This window comes from Mobula hypostoma, chromosome 18 (genome assembly GCF_963921235.1).
Source record: "Mobula hypostoma chromosome 18, sMobHyp1.1, whole genome shotgun sequence".
Lineage (NCBI taxonomy): Eukaryota > Metazoa > Chordata > Chondrichthyes > Myliobatiformes > Myliobatidae > Mobula > Mobula hypostoma.
Genome location: NC_086114.1, coordinates 70,260,080 through 70,273,415, shown reverse-complemented (window position 1 = coordinate 70,273,415; position 13,336 = coordinate 70,260,080). Strand labels below are relative to the sequence as shown.

Genomic DNA, 13,336 nt, shown 5'->3' with positions numbered 1-13,336 from the left:
TCCTCGTCTCTCCTCCGTCCTCCCCGTCTCTCCTCCGACTCCCCGTCTCTCCCCCGACTCCCCGTCTCTCCTCCGACTCCCCGTCTCTCCTCCGACTCCCCGTCTCTCCTCCGTCCTCCCCGTCTCTCCTCCGACTCCCCGCCAAAAACCCCGTCCGCTGTCCTCCCCGTCTCTCCTCCGACTCCCTGTCTCTCCCCCGACTCCTCGTGTCTCCTCCGATTCCCCGTCTCTCCACCGTGCTCCCCGTCTCTCCTCCGACTCCCCGTCTCTCTTCCGACTCCCCATCTCTCCTCCGACTCCCCGTCTCTCATCCGTCCTCCCCGTCTCTCCTCCAACTCCCTGTCTCTCCCCCGACTCCTCGTGTCTCCTCCGATTCCCCGTCTCTCCACCGTGCTCCCCGTCTCTCCTCCGACTCCCCGTCTCTCCACCGTCCTCCCCATCTCTCCTCTGACTCCCCGCCAAAAACCCTGTCCGCCGTCCTCCCCGTCTCTCTTCCGACTCCCCATCTCTCCTCCGACTCCCCGTCTCTCATCCGTCCTCCCCGTCTCTCCTCCAACTCCCCGTCTCTCCACCGTCATCCCCGTCTCTCCCCCGACTCCCCGTCTCTCCACCGTCCTCCCCGTCTTCTCCCCCGACTCCCCGTCTCTCCACCATCCTCCCCGTCTCTCCTCCGACTCCCCGTCAAAAACCCCGTCCGCCACCCTCCCGGTCTCTCCTCCGACTCCCCGTCAAAAACCCCGTCCGCCGTCCTCCCCGTCTCTCCTCCGACCCCCCCGTCTCTCCACCGACTCCCCGACGCTCCTCCGACTCCTCGTCTCTCCTCCGTCCTCCCCGTCTCTCCTCCGACTCTCCGTCAAAAACCCTGTCCACAGTCATATCTTCCAGAAATAGTAGGGGACAGAGGGTCCAGTGAGATGGAGGAACTGAGCGAAATACATGTTCGTAGCGAAGTGGTGTTGGGTAAATTGAAGGGATTAAAGGCAGATAAATCCCCAGGGCCAGATGGTCTGCATCCCAGAGTGCTTAAGGAAGTAACCCAAGAAATAGTGGATGCATTAGTGATAATTTTTCAAAACTCATTAGATTCTGAACTAGTTCCTGAGGATTGGAGGGTGGCTAATGTAACCCCACTTTTTAAAAAAGGAGGGAGAGAGAAACCGGGGAATTGTAGACCGGATAGCCTAACATCGGTGGTGGGGAAACTGCTGGAGTCAGTTATCAAAGATGTGATAACAGCACATTTGGAAAGCGATGAAATCATCGGACAAAGTCAGCATGGATTTGTGAAAGGAAAATCATATCTGACGAATCTCATAGAATTTTTTGAGGATGTAACTAGTAGAGTGGATAGGGGAGAACCAGTGGATGTGGTATATTTGGATTTTCAAAAGGCTTTTGACAAGGTCCCACACAGGAGATTAGTGTGCAAACTTAAAGCACACGGTATTGGGGGTAAGGTATTGATGTGGATAGAGAATTGGTTAGCAGACAGGAGGCAAAGAGTGGGAATAAACGGGACCTTTTCAGAATGGCAGGCAGTGACTAGTGGGGTACCGCAAGGCTCATTGCTGGGACCCCAGTTGTTTATAATATATATTAATGACTTGGATGAGGGAATTAAATGCAGCATCTCCAAATTTGTGGATGACACAAAGCTGGGCGGCAGTGTTAGCTGTGAGGAGGATGCTAAGAGGATGCAGGGTGACTTGGTAGGTTGGGTGAGTGGGCAAATTCATGGCAGATGCAATTTAATGCGGATAAATGTGAAGTTTGGTGGCAAAAATAGGAAAACAGATTATTATCTGAATGGTGGCCGATTAGGAAAAGGGGAGGTGCAACGAGACCTGGGTGTCATTATACACCAGTGATTGAAAGTGGGCATGCAGGTACAGCAGGCGGTGAATAAGGCGAATGGTATGCTGGCATTTATAGCGAGAGGATTCGAGTACAGGAGCAGGGAGGTACTACTGCAGTTGTACAAGGCCTTGGTGAGACCACACCTGGAGTATTGTGTGCAGTTTTGGTCCCCTAATCTGAGGAAAGACATCCTTGCCATAGAGGGAGTACAAAGAAGGTTCACCAGATTGATTCCTGGGATGGCAGGACTTTCATATGAAGAAAGACTGGATGAACTAGGCTTATACTCGTTGGAATTTAGAAGATTGAGGGGGGATCTGATTGAAACGTATAAAATCCTAAAGGGATTGGACAGGCTAGATGCAGGAAGATTGTTCCTGATGTTGGGGAAGTCCAGAACGAGGGGCCACAGTTTGAGGATAAAGGGGAAGCCTTTTAGGACTGAGATTAGGAAAAACTTCTTCACACAGAGAGTGGTGAATCTGTGGAATTCTCTGCCACAGGAAACAGCTGGTGCAGGGTTCTGAGTTGGATGATCAGCCATGATCATAATAAATGGCAGTGCGGGCTCAAAGAGCCGAATGGCCTACTCCTGCACTCACTCTCACTCACGCGAGAGATTGATAGTATACACCCAGGCGCAGATCCGTGGTCTCGCGAGACTAACGGATGCCACACACACTCGTTGTGCTTTTACAAGCGAGCGTGGGCCTGGCACCTGCATTATCTTGGCTGGCGTGAAAAATGGATCAATTTTTAGTCAGAAAACGACCTCATCCAGAGGAATCAGTGGTGTCTCAGCCTGTGCATGTCTTAATTGAAAGTGACGTGCAGAAAAAAGTAAGTGGGGATGAGGACGACAGCAGTTCATTGAAGGAGTGTGAGGGCGAAGTAGAGGAACAAGAAATGGAGCGGGATTCGGAAGAGAACGTGGATGAAGCCGCTCTTAATGGGAGTGGGAATACTGTTAGCGATGTTAGCCAGCAGCCTGAGGAAGGACCCCGTCGGCCAACATTGAAAAAGTACCCTTCGCAACAGTTTGGCAATCAGCAAAGGAGTTTTATTCGTGGCTGGTTTGACTGGCTGGAATATTCAATCACAAAAGATGCTACATTCTGCTTCGCATGCAGGCATTTCCTGTGTGGAGGACGTGGGTTCCATTCTGAGTCTACCTTCGCTGTCACCGGTTACCACAACTGGCGGAAAGCTACAGCAGCTTTCAAAACCCACCATGTAAGTGCAGCTCATAAGTTTGCGATGGAGGCATGGGCCGAGTTCAGATTGAGAAAACAAGATGGTTCAAGGTTGGAAAATATGCTTGATAAAGGACATGCAAAGATTGTCCAAGAAAATTGTGAGTATATGAGAGCAATGGTTGAGTCTCTATGCTATACTGCGTGCTAAGGCATTGCCCAGCGAGAACACCGGGAGAATGATGGATCTGGCAAAAGGGGAAACTTTGTTGAGTTGCTCAGTGTAATTGGGAAGTTTGATAAGACTGCAGCGAAAAAAAAAGAGGACAATCCTGGAAATGCAAAAAACACCCATCATGATATCCAAAATGAAATTATGGCAGATATGGTCAGACGTCAAATAAGTGCAGAAATCAAGGAGGCTGCATATTTTGCCGTCATGGTGGATGAAAGTAAAGACTTGAGTAAAAAGGAGCAAATATCAGTGGTGGCGCGGTATTTGAATAACGAAACAGTGCTTGAAGAATTCCTGCACTTCACTCCAGCAGAAGGGTTGGACGCAGAGTCGCTTCTTAAAAGTATTGAACAGACACTTGCCCAGTGTGTTATTGATAAGAACGCGTGTATAGGTCAGTATAGGTCCTCATGCGAACGGAGTTTCTGTTGCTTCAGACGCGTCAAAAACTACTTAAGGAATAGCAGCGGCGATGCTCGGAACAGCAACTTGGCTCTGTTGGCCATAAACAGCCGGAGGACCAAGGCACTTGACATCCAGAAAATCATTGATTCTTTCGCCACCAATCACAAGAACAGACGGATTGTGCTTCTCTGAAAACATTAATGGTGAGTGCAGTTGATTTTTTAAAAATTTTGGGCCAAGACTAATGCTGATTATTGTTATTATTATTATTTTGTGGTGGATACCCCATAGTCCTTATGTTTCCTGCAAATCCTAAAATATTACATTTACTGCTATTAAGCCTACTGGTTTTGCTTAGACTTCCATGCGGTGATTCTGTTGATTTTTGTTTAAATTCAATAGCCGAATTAATTGAGGTATTTCATGGTCAGAGTACGATTCGTCCAACTCCTGGTAAAGCCTAGCATCTGTTGTTTGCCTTATTTGACTTTAATAATGGTGTATCTTTTGGCATTGCTGTCTATGTAATGCGAATAGCAGTGGGTTCGTGTTGTGTTTTTCAGTTGAAAAACACGCATTTGATGCTGATTGCGGGATTGGTTCGTGATTCACGTTGTCCGCTGTTGCTGTTAGTTTTTTTTTGTTTATGCTCCATGTAGCCCAGGTTGTCTCCGATGCTGTTGACACTGTAACAGTTCACTTCTATATTAGATCATCAATTGCTGTTGCTTGTGAATCAAGAGAGGCATTTGTAGTAGGCGCATAATGCTTGAAACTGACTTTTTAACGCCACGCGTCTGGCCTTGCGAATACATATTACCATACAGTGCATCCCTCAGCACCATCACTGAATCATTTTGCCCCTCCGTAGCACCAGCAAGAAAAAATCTCTGGCGCCGCTACTGATGTTCGGCACAGCTTTATAGGCCGAAGGACCTGTATTGTGCTGTAGGTTTTCTATGTTTCTATGTGTCTATCACTGCATTCTCAGTAATGCCCCATTTACAAAACCTGTGGGCTATATTGAAACTTCTCTTCAAGTTCCTATGTACTTTGATACTGTTTGATAAAAAAAAAATTTACAGATGTATCTGTGGTTATAACAAGGTTCCTGGATGGTATGTTTACCTTCCATGTGCCAGGATCCTCCACATTCTTATGTGGGAGGATGGGCAGCCAGAGCTTGTGGCCCATATAGATACTCATGACATCGGTCGGAAGAGGGGCAAGGTTCTTCAATGTAAGTTCAGGGAATTAGATGTTAAGTTAAAGGACTGGACCTCCAGGGTTGTGATCTCAGGATTGCTACTCATGCCGTGTGCTAGTGAGGCCAGATAAAAGAAGATCGTACAGTTTAACACGTGGCTAAGGATTTGGTGTAGGAAGGAGGACTTGAGTTTTTTGGACAGTTTGCATCTAAACTGGAGGGGACTAATATGCTGGCGGTAACATAGAAACATAGAAAATAGGTGCAGGAGTAGGCCATTCGGCCCTTCGAGCCTGCACCGCCATTCAGTGTGATCATGGCTGATCATCCAACTCAGAACCCTGCACCAGCCTTCCCTCCATACCCCCTGATCCCTTTAGCCACAAGGGCCATATCTAACTCCCTCTTAAATATAGCCAATGAACTGGCCTCAACTGTTTGCTGTGGCAGAGAATTCCACAGATTCACCACTCTCTGTGTGAAGAAGTTTTTCCTAATCTCGGTCCGAAAAGGCTTCCCCTTTATCTCAAACTGTGACCCCTCGTTCTGGACTTCCCCAACATCGGGAACAATCTTCCTGCATCTAGCCTGTCCAATCCCTTTAGGATTTTATACGTTTCAATCAGATCCCCCCTCAATCTTCTAAATTCCAACGAGTATAAGCCTAGTTCATCCAGTCTTTCTTCATATGAAAGTCCTGCCATCCCAGGAATCAATCTGGTGAACCTTCTTTGTACTCCCTCTATGGCAAGGATGTCTTTCCTCAGATTAGGGGACCAAAACTGCACACAATACTCCAGGTGTGGTCTCACCAAGGCCTTGTACAACTGCAGTAGTACATTCCTGCTCCTGTACTTGAATCCTCTTGCTATAAATGCCAGCATACCATTCGCCTTTTTCACTGCCTGCTGTACCTGCATGCCCACTTTCAATGACTGGTGTACAATGACACCCAGGTCTCATTGCACCTCCCCTTTTCCTAGTCGGCCACCATTCAGATAATAATCTGTTTTCCTGTTTTTGCCACCAAAGTGGATAACTTCACATTTTTCACATTAAATTGCATCTGCCATGAATTTGCCCACTCACCTAACCTATCCAAGTTACCCTGCATCCTCTTAGCATCCTCCTCACAGCTAACACTGCCGCCCAGCTTCGTGTCATCCGCAAACTTGGATTTAATTCCCTCATCCAAGTCATTAATATATATTGTAAACAACTGAGGTCCCAGCACTCAGCCTTGCGGTACCCCACTAGTCACTGCCTGCCATTCTAAAAAGGTCCCGTTTATTCCCACTCTTTGCTTCCTGTCTGCCAACCAACTCTCTATACCACATCAATACCATACCCCCAATACAGTGTGCTTTAAGTTTGCACACTAATCTCCTGTGTGGGACCTTGTCAAAAGCCTTTTGAAAATCCAAATATACCACATCCACTGGTTCTCCCCTATCCACTCTACTAGTTACATCCTCAAAAAATTCTATGAGATTCGTCAGACATGATTTTCCTTTCACAAATCCATGCTGACTTTGTCCGATCATTTCACCGCTTTCCAAATGTGCTGTTATCACATCTTTGATAACTGACTCCAGCAGTTTCCCCACCACCGATGTTAGGCTTGTAAAGAGCTTGTAAAAGCAGCAAGATTTTCGACTGGAGTCGTTGATTACAGTACTGCTCGGATGTAACAGGGATGATCCCATGCAGGTCCGACAAAGATTTTCGACGGGAAACCCAAAAGACAGGTACTGCTTAGCAGAGTGATCATTGTGGGAGCGCTCATCTTCGAAGTAGTCTTGAGGCAGTGTAGAAAGCTTTGGCTCAACAGAGCTTCGGCGAGAACAGGTAGAGGCAAGATAAGTAGGTAAGTTCATTCCTTATTTCTTACTTAAATCTTGAGAGAATAGGGTGTGTGTCTACAAAACCAGTGATCTGTTCTGGATGTCAGATGTTGGAATTCCAGGAGATTCCCAGCCTTTGCAATGGCCATATCTGCATCAGCTGCATCAAGATGCAGCTCTTTCTGCCATGTTAGGCAACTGGAGCTGCAGCTTGTAATGGAAAGTGAAGCAGTGACAGACAGTTGCTACAGGAAGATTGTCACCCCAAGGCTACAGGAGACAGATAAATGGGTAACTGTCAGGAGAGGGAAGGGAGAATGTCAGATAGTGGAGAGCGAGGATAGGGAGAGAATGAGGTGGCAGTTAAATGCATGGCTGAAGAATTGGAGCGGGGGGCAGGAATTTAGATTTCTGGATAACTGGGATCCCTTCTGGCAGATTGGACCTGTACAAATTGAATGGGTTGCACGTGGATCTGAGGGGGACCAATATTCTTGCAGGCAGATACATTAGAGCTATATTAAAACTAATATGGCAAGGAGATGGGAACCAGGATGATAGAGCTGAGGAAAAGCCAGCAGGTTTAGAAGTAGATGATGGGTGTAACATGAAAGTAGGGAAAGACAGGCCAGTGATTGGGTATAAATGCAAAGAGTTAAATTGGACCACAGAGGCAAAATTCGAAAGGGTGAAGAATGCAGGACTGAAGGTGTTGTATTTAAATGCGCATAGCATTTGGAATAAGGAGGACAAACTCATGGCACAATTAGAGATTGGTCGGCATCACTGAGTCGTGGCTGAAAGAAGGCCATAGTTGGGAGCTTAACATCGAAGGGTATACTTTGTATCGAAAGGACAGGCAGGAAGGCATAAGCAGTGGTGTGGCTCTGTTGGTAAGAGATGGAACTACATCTTTAGAAAGAGGTGACATAGGGACAGAGAATGCTGAATCTGTGGGTGGAGTTAAGAAATTGCAAGGGTGAAAAAAAACATAATAGGAATCATAAAGAGGCCCCAAATAGTAGCCAAGGTGTGGGGTTAAGATTACAGGCGAAGCTGGAAAAGGCACGTAAAAAGGGTAATGATACGATTGTCATGGGGGACTTCAATATGCAAGATGATTGGAAAAATCAGGTTGGTGTCAGATCACAAGAGAAAGAATTTGTTGATTGTCTATGAGATGGCTTTTTTACAGCAGCTTATCCTTGAGCCTACTCAGGGAAAAGCTATCTTAGATTGGGTGTTGTTTAATAACCCAGATCTAATTAGGGAGCTTAATGTAAAGGAACCCTGAGGAGATAGTGATCATAATCTGATTGAATTCGTACTGCAATTTGAGAGGGAGAAACATAAGTCACATATATCAGTATCATAGTGGAATAAAGGGAATTACAGAGGCATGAGAGAGGAGCTTGCCCAGGTGGATTGGAGGAGGATACTGGCAGGGATGGCAGCAGAGCAGAGATGGTTGAAGTTTCTGGAATAGTTTACATGGTGCAGGATAAATGTGTTTCACAGAGGAAGAAGTTCTCAAATGGCAGGGCTAGGCAACCATGGCTGACAAGAGAAGTTAAAGACTGCATAAAAGCCAAGGAGAGGGCATATGAGGTATCAAAAGTGTGTGGGAAGTTGGATGATTTGGAAGCTTTTAAAATCCAACAAAAGGCAGCTTCAAAAGCTATAGGAAGGGAAAAGATGAAATATGAGGACAGACTAGACATTAATCTAAAACAGGATCCCAAAAGTATTTTGTTATATAGAGTAAAAGGGAGGTGAGAATTGACATTGGACAACTGGAAAATTATGCTGATGAGGTAGTAATGGGAGACAAAGACATTGCAAATGAACTTAATGGGTACTTTGCATCTGTCTTCACTGTGGAAGACACTAGCAGTGTGTGAGAGGTCCGTGAGTGTCAGGGAGCAGGAATGAGTACCACTGCTATTACAGACGGAAACAGTGCAAGCTCAAAGTTCCTAAGGCAGATCAGTAACCTGGACCAGATGGACTACATCCTAGGGTCCTGAGAGAGATTGCAGTAGAGATAATGGATGCTTCATACTTTATTGTCGCCGAACAATTGATACTAGAGTGTACAATCATCACAGCGATATTTGATCCTGCGCTTTGCGCTCCCTGGAGTATAAATCGATAGTAAATATTAAAAATTTAAATTATAAATCATAAATAGAAAATAGAAAAGGGAAAGTAAGGTAGTGCAAAAAAACCGAGAGGCAGGTCCGGATATTTGGAGGGTACAGCCCAGATCCGGGTCAGGATCCGTTCAGCAGTCTTATCACAGTTGGAAAGAAGCTGTTCCCAAATCTGGCCGTACAAGTCTTCAAGCTCCTGAGCCTTCTCCCAGAGGGAAGAGGGACGAAAAGTGTGTTGGCTGGGTGGGTCATGTGCTTGATTATCCTGGTAGCACTGCTCCAACAGCGTGCGGTGTAAAGGACTGAAGATTGGTTTGTGTGATGTGCTGGGCTGTGTTCACTATCTTCTGCAGCTTCTTCCGGTCTTGGACAGGACAACTTCCGTACCAGATTGTGATGCATCCTAGAAGAATGCTTTCTATGATGCATCTATGAAAATTAGTGAGGGATTTAGGGGACAGGCCAAATTACTTTAGCTTTGTCAGGAAGTAAAGGCGCTGGTGGGCCTTCTTGGCAGTGGACTCTGCTTGGTTGGACCAGGTCAGGTCACTTGTGATATTGACCCCTAGGAACTTAAAGCTTTTGACCTGTTCCACTTGCGCACCACCGATGTAAATGGGGTTGTGTGGTCCGCTACTATCCTCTGAAGTCAACAACCAATTCCTTCGTCTTGCTGACGTTGAGGGATAGGTTATTGTCTTCGCACCATGCCAGCAGGTACTTATTTTCCTCTCTGTACTCAAACTCATCATTACCCGAGATAGGGCCTACAATTGTGGTGTCATCAGCAAACTTGTATATTGAGTTCGTTGGAAACTTGGCTACACAATCATGGGTGTACAGTGAGTACAGCAGGAGGCTGAGTACACAGCCTTGTGGGGCACCGGTGCTCAGAGTGATTGTAGAGGAGAGCTTGTCCCCTATTTTTACAGCTTGGGTCCTGTCTATGAGGAAGTTGAAGATCCAGCTACAGATCTAAGTGCTAAGGCCCAGGTTCCGGAGCTTAGGAATCAGTTTATTTGGAATGATGGTATTAAAGGCAGAGCTGTAGTCAATGAAAAGGAGCCTTACGTATGCGTCTTTTTCTCCAGGTGTTCTAAGGAGGAATGTAGGGCCAGAGAGATGACATCTGCCTTTGACCTGTTACTCCGGTAGGCGAATTGCAAAGCATCGAGGTTGACCGGTAGGCTGTGGTTGATGTGTGCCATAACCAATCATTCAAAGCACTTCATAGCAATTGATGTCAGAGCCACAGGTCGATAGTTATTCAGGCATGCCACCCTGCTCTTAGTCATGATCTTTCAAGAATCACTTGATTCTGGCATTGTCCTGGAGGGCTGGAAGATTGTAAATGTCACTCCACTCTTTTAAGAAGGGAGGAAGGCAAAAGAAAGGAAATTATAGACCAGTCAGCCTAACTTCAGTGGTTAGAGAAAGTGTTGGAGTTTATTATTAAGGATGAATTTTCAAGGTATTTGGAGACTAATGATAAAAATAGTCAAAGTCAGCATGGTTTTTGTAAAGGGAAATCTTGCCTGCCAAATCTCGAGTTCTTCGAGGAAATAACGCAAAGGAGAGGCAGTGGATGTAATTTACTTGATTTTCAGAAGGCATTTGATAAGGTGCCACACGTGAGTCAGTGGTGGAGGCAGATACACTAGTGAAACTTAAGAGACTACTAGACAGGTATATGGAGGAATTTAAGGTGGGGGGTTATATGGGAGGCAGGGTTTAAGGGTCGGCACAACATTGTGGGCCGAAGGGTCTGTACTGTGCAGTACTGTTCTATGTTCTATCACACACGAGTCTGCTTAACAAGTTAAATGTCCTTCGAGTGTTACAGGAAAGATACTGGTAGGGATAGCAGAATGGCTGACAGGCAGGAGGTAGTGAGCGGGAATAAATGGAGACTTTTCTGGTTGGCTACCAGTGACTAGTGGTGTTCCTCAGGAGTCAGTATTAGGACCACTGCTTTTCACATTGTTTGTCAGTGATTTAGATTGAGGGGGCGACCCTTTAGAACAGAGGTAAGGAGGAATTTTTTTAGCTAGAAAGTGGTAAATCTGTGGAATAGTCTGCCACAGACCACAGTGGAGGTAAAGTCCATGTGTATATTTAAGGCGGAAGTTGTTCGTTTCCTGATCAGTCATGGCAGCAAAGGATACGGTGGGAGGATAGATGTATGAGGCCGAGCTGGATCTGGGATCAGCCATGATGGAATGGCAGAACATACTTGATGGGCTGAATGGCCTAATTCTGCTCCTATGTCTTATGGGAAGGCTTGCTAGTATTGGCACTGGGGTGGGTTAATCTACAGTTGCAGGTGAAGGGAAGCAGAATGCCAGAACAGATAGTGGAGTGGTAATGGAGGAAATTCTGTTAAGACCTCAAATAAAGTCAGGAATAAAGTGGTGGAGCATGGTGCAACTGGTGTTCTGAGCAGCATATATTTCAATGCAAGATGTATTGTAGGAAAAGCAGATAAGCTCAGTGCATGGATCAAACATGGAATTGTGATATTGTAGCCATTAGTGAGACTTGGTTGCATTAGGGGCAGGATTGGTAGCTCAATATTATGGGGTTCCATTGTTTTAGACGTGATAGAGTGGAAGAGATTAAAGGGGGAAGGGTGGCGTTACTAGTTAGGGAGATTGTCAAGGCAGGGCTCAGTCAGGACAGACCGGAGAACTCGTCGGATATGAATAAAGGCTCCCTTTATTCCCATTCTTTGGCCTTATGCCAATCAGCCACTGCTTATCCATACTAGAATCTTTCCTGTAATACCATGGGCTCGCAGCTTGTTAAGCAGCCTCACATATGGCACCACGTCAAATTCCTTTGGAAAATCCAAGTACACAACATCAGCCGTGTACTACTGCTTGGGGTGGATTCCCATATGGAGAATGTCCTTGCTGTATGTCTGACAGGGTTAGTTCCTATAATGGAGAGACTAACCCTATCCAAAAGCCTTATGCCCTCCATCCCACACCAGCTCCTTAGCCACGTACTAAATTGTATAATCTCCCTAGTTCTGGCCTCACTAGCACATGACACGGTTAACAGTCCTGAGATCACAACCTTGAAGGTCCTGTCCATTAATTTAACATTTAACTCCCTGAACTCCCTATGCAAAATCTCATCACTTGTTCGTCATTGGCACCAACATGGACCACAACCCCTGGCTGTTCTCCCTCCCAGAATGCTGAGGACTCGATCTGACATGTCCCAAGTCCTGGCAGTTGGGAGGCAACATACCATCCTGGAATCTTGTTCTCACCCACAGATCCTCCTGCCCGTCCCTCTAACTAACAAATCCCCTATCACCACAACCTGCCTTTTTTCTCTTCCCTTCTCAGTGCCAGAGACCACCGTGACTTGCCTCTGTTAGGTCAACACCCCTAACAGTATACAAAATGATATACCTGTTGTTGAGGGGTATTCTGCACTGTCTCCTTCACTCCTAACTGTAGTGGTTAGCTCAACGCTTTACAATACCAGCAATCCAGGTTCATTTCCTGCTGCTGTGTGTAAGGAGTTTGTACGTTCTCCGCATGACTCTGGATGCTCCGGTTTCTACCCACAGTTCAAAGACTTACTGCTTAGTTGGTTAGTTCATCATTGTAAATTGTCCCGTGGTTAGGTTAGGGTTAAGTTGGTGGGAAGCTAGGCTACGTAGTTTGAAGGGCCAGAAAAATTTGCCTAAAGCAATCACAATCATGTAAAGACCATGATCACCCACGCCATTATGATTTACATGGCAGACAGACCTTATTTACATCTTTCCTGTACCAAAACTGCACACAATACTCCAAATAAGGCCTCACCAATATCTTATATAATTTCAGCATAACATCCCAACTCCTGTCCTCAATAGTTTGATCTATGAAGGTCAATGTGCCAAAAGTTTGCTTTATGACCCGATCTATCCACTTTCAATTATGGACCTTTATTCCCAGATCCCTTTGTTCTACAGCACTCCTCAATGCCGTAACATTCAATACCTTCCCAAAATGCAACACCTCACACTTTTCTGCATTAAATTCCATCTGCTATTTTTCAACCCATTTTTCTAGCTGGTTCAGATTCTGCTGCAAGCTTTCATAGTCTTCCTCGCTATCCACTACACCTCTAATCTTGGTGTCATCCCAAAATTTGCTGATCCAGTTAACCACATTATCATCCAGGTCGTTGATATAGATGATAAACAACCATGGTCCCAGCACCGATCCCTGCAGCACTCCACTAGTCACAGGTGTCCAGTCAGAGAGGCAACCATCTACTACCACTCTCTGGCTTCTTCCGCAAAACCAATGTCTATTCCGGTTTACTACCTTATCTTGAATGCCAAGCGATTGAACCTTCTTGACCGACTTTGTCAAGAGGGGTTTTGTTAAATACCTTGCTGAAAGTCCATGTAGACAACATCTACTGCCTAGCTTTTT

At 45.9% G+C, this 13,336-nt stretch overlaps 1 protein-coding gene across 7 annotated transcripts in view; it reads left to right on the top strand.

The window, feature by feature from the left end:
- otud7a (OTU deubiquitinase 7A) overlaps positions 1-13,336 on the top strand; it is a 297,748-nt gene that overhangs the window by 158,728 nt on the left and 125,684 nt on the right. Inside the window, exon 1 of one of the 7 annotated variants that reach the window (XM_063071098.1) lies at positions 9,996-10,077. The exons of the other annotated variants lie outside the window; for them this stretch is intronic. The gene's annotated coding sequence lies outside the window, so the exon portion shown is untranslated. Of the gene's footprint in view, positions 1-9,995; positions 10,078-13,336 lie in introns of those variants that run through there. 7 annotated transcript variants of the gene reach the window in all.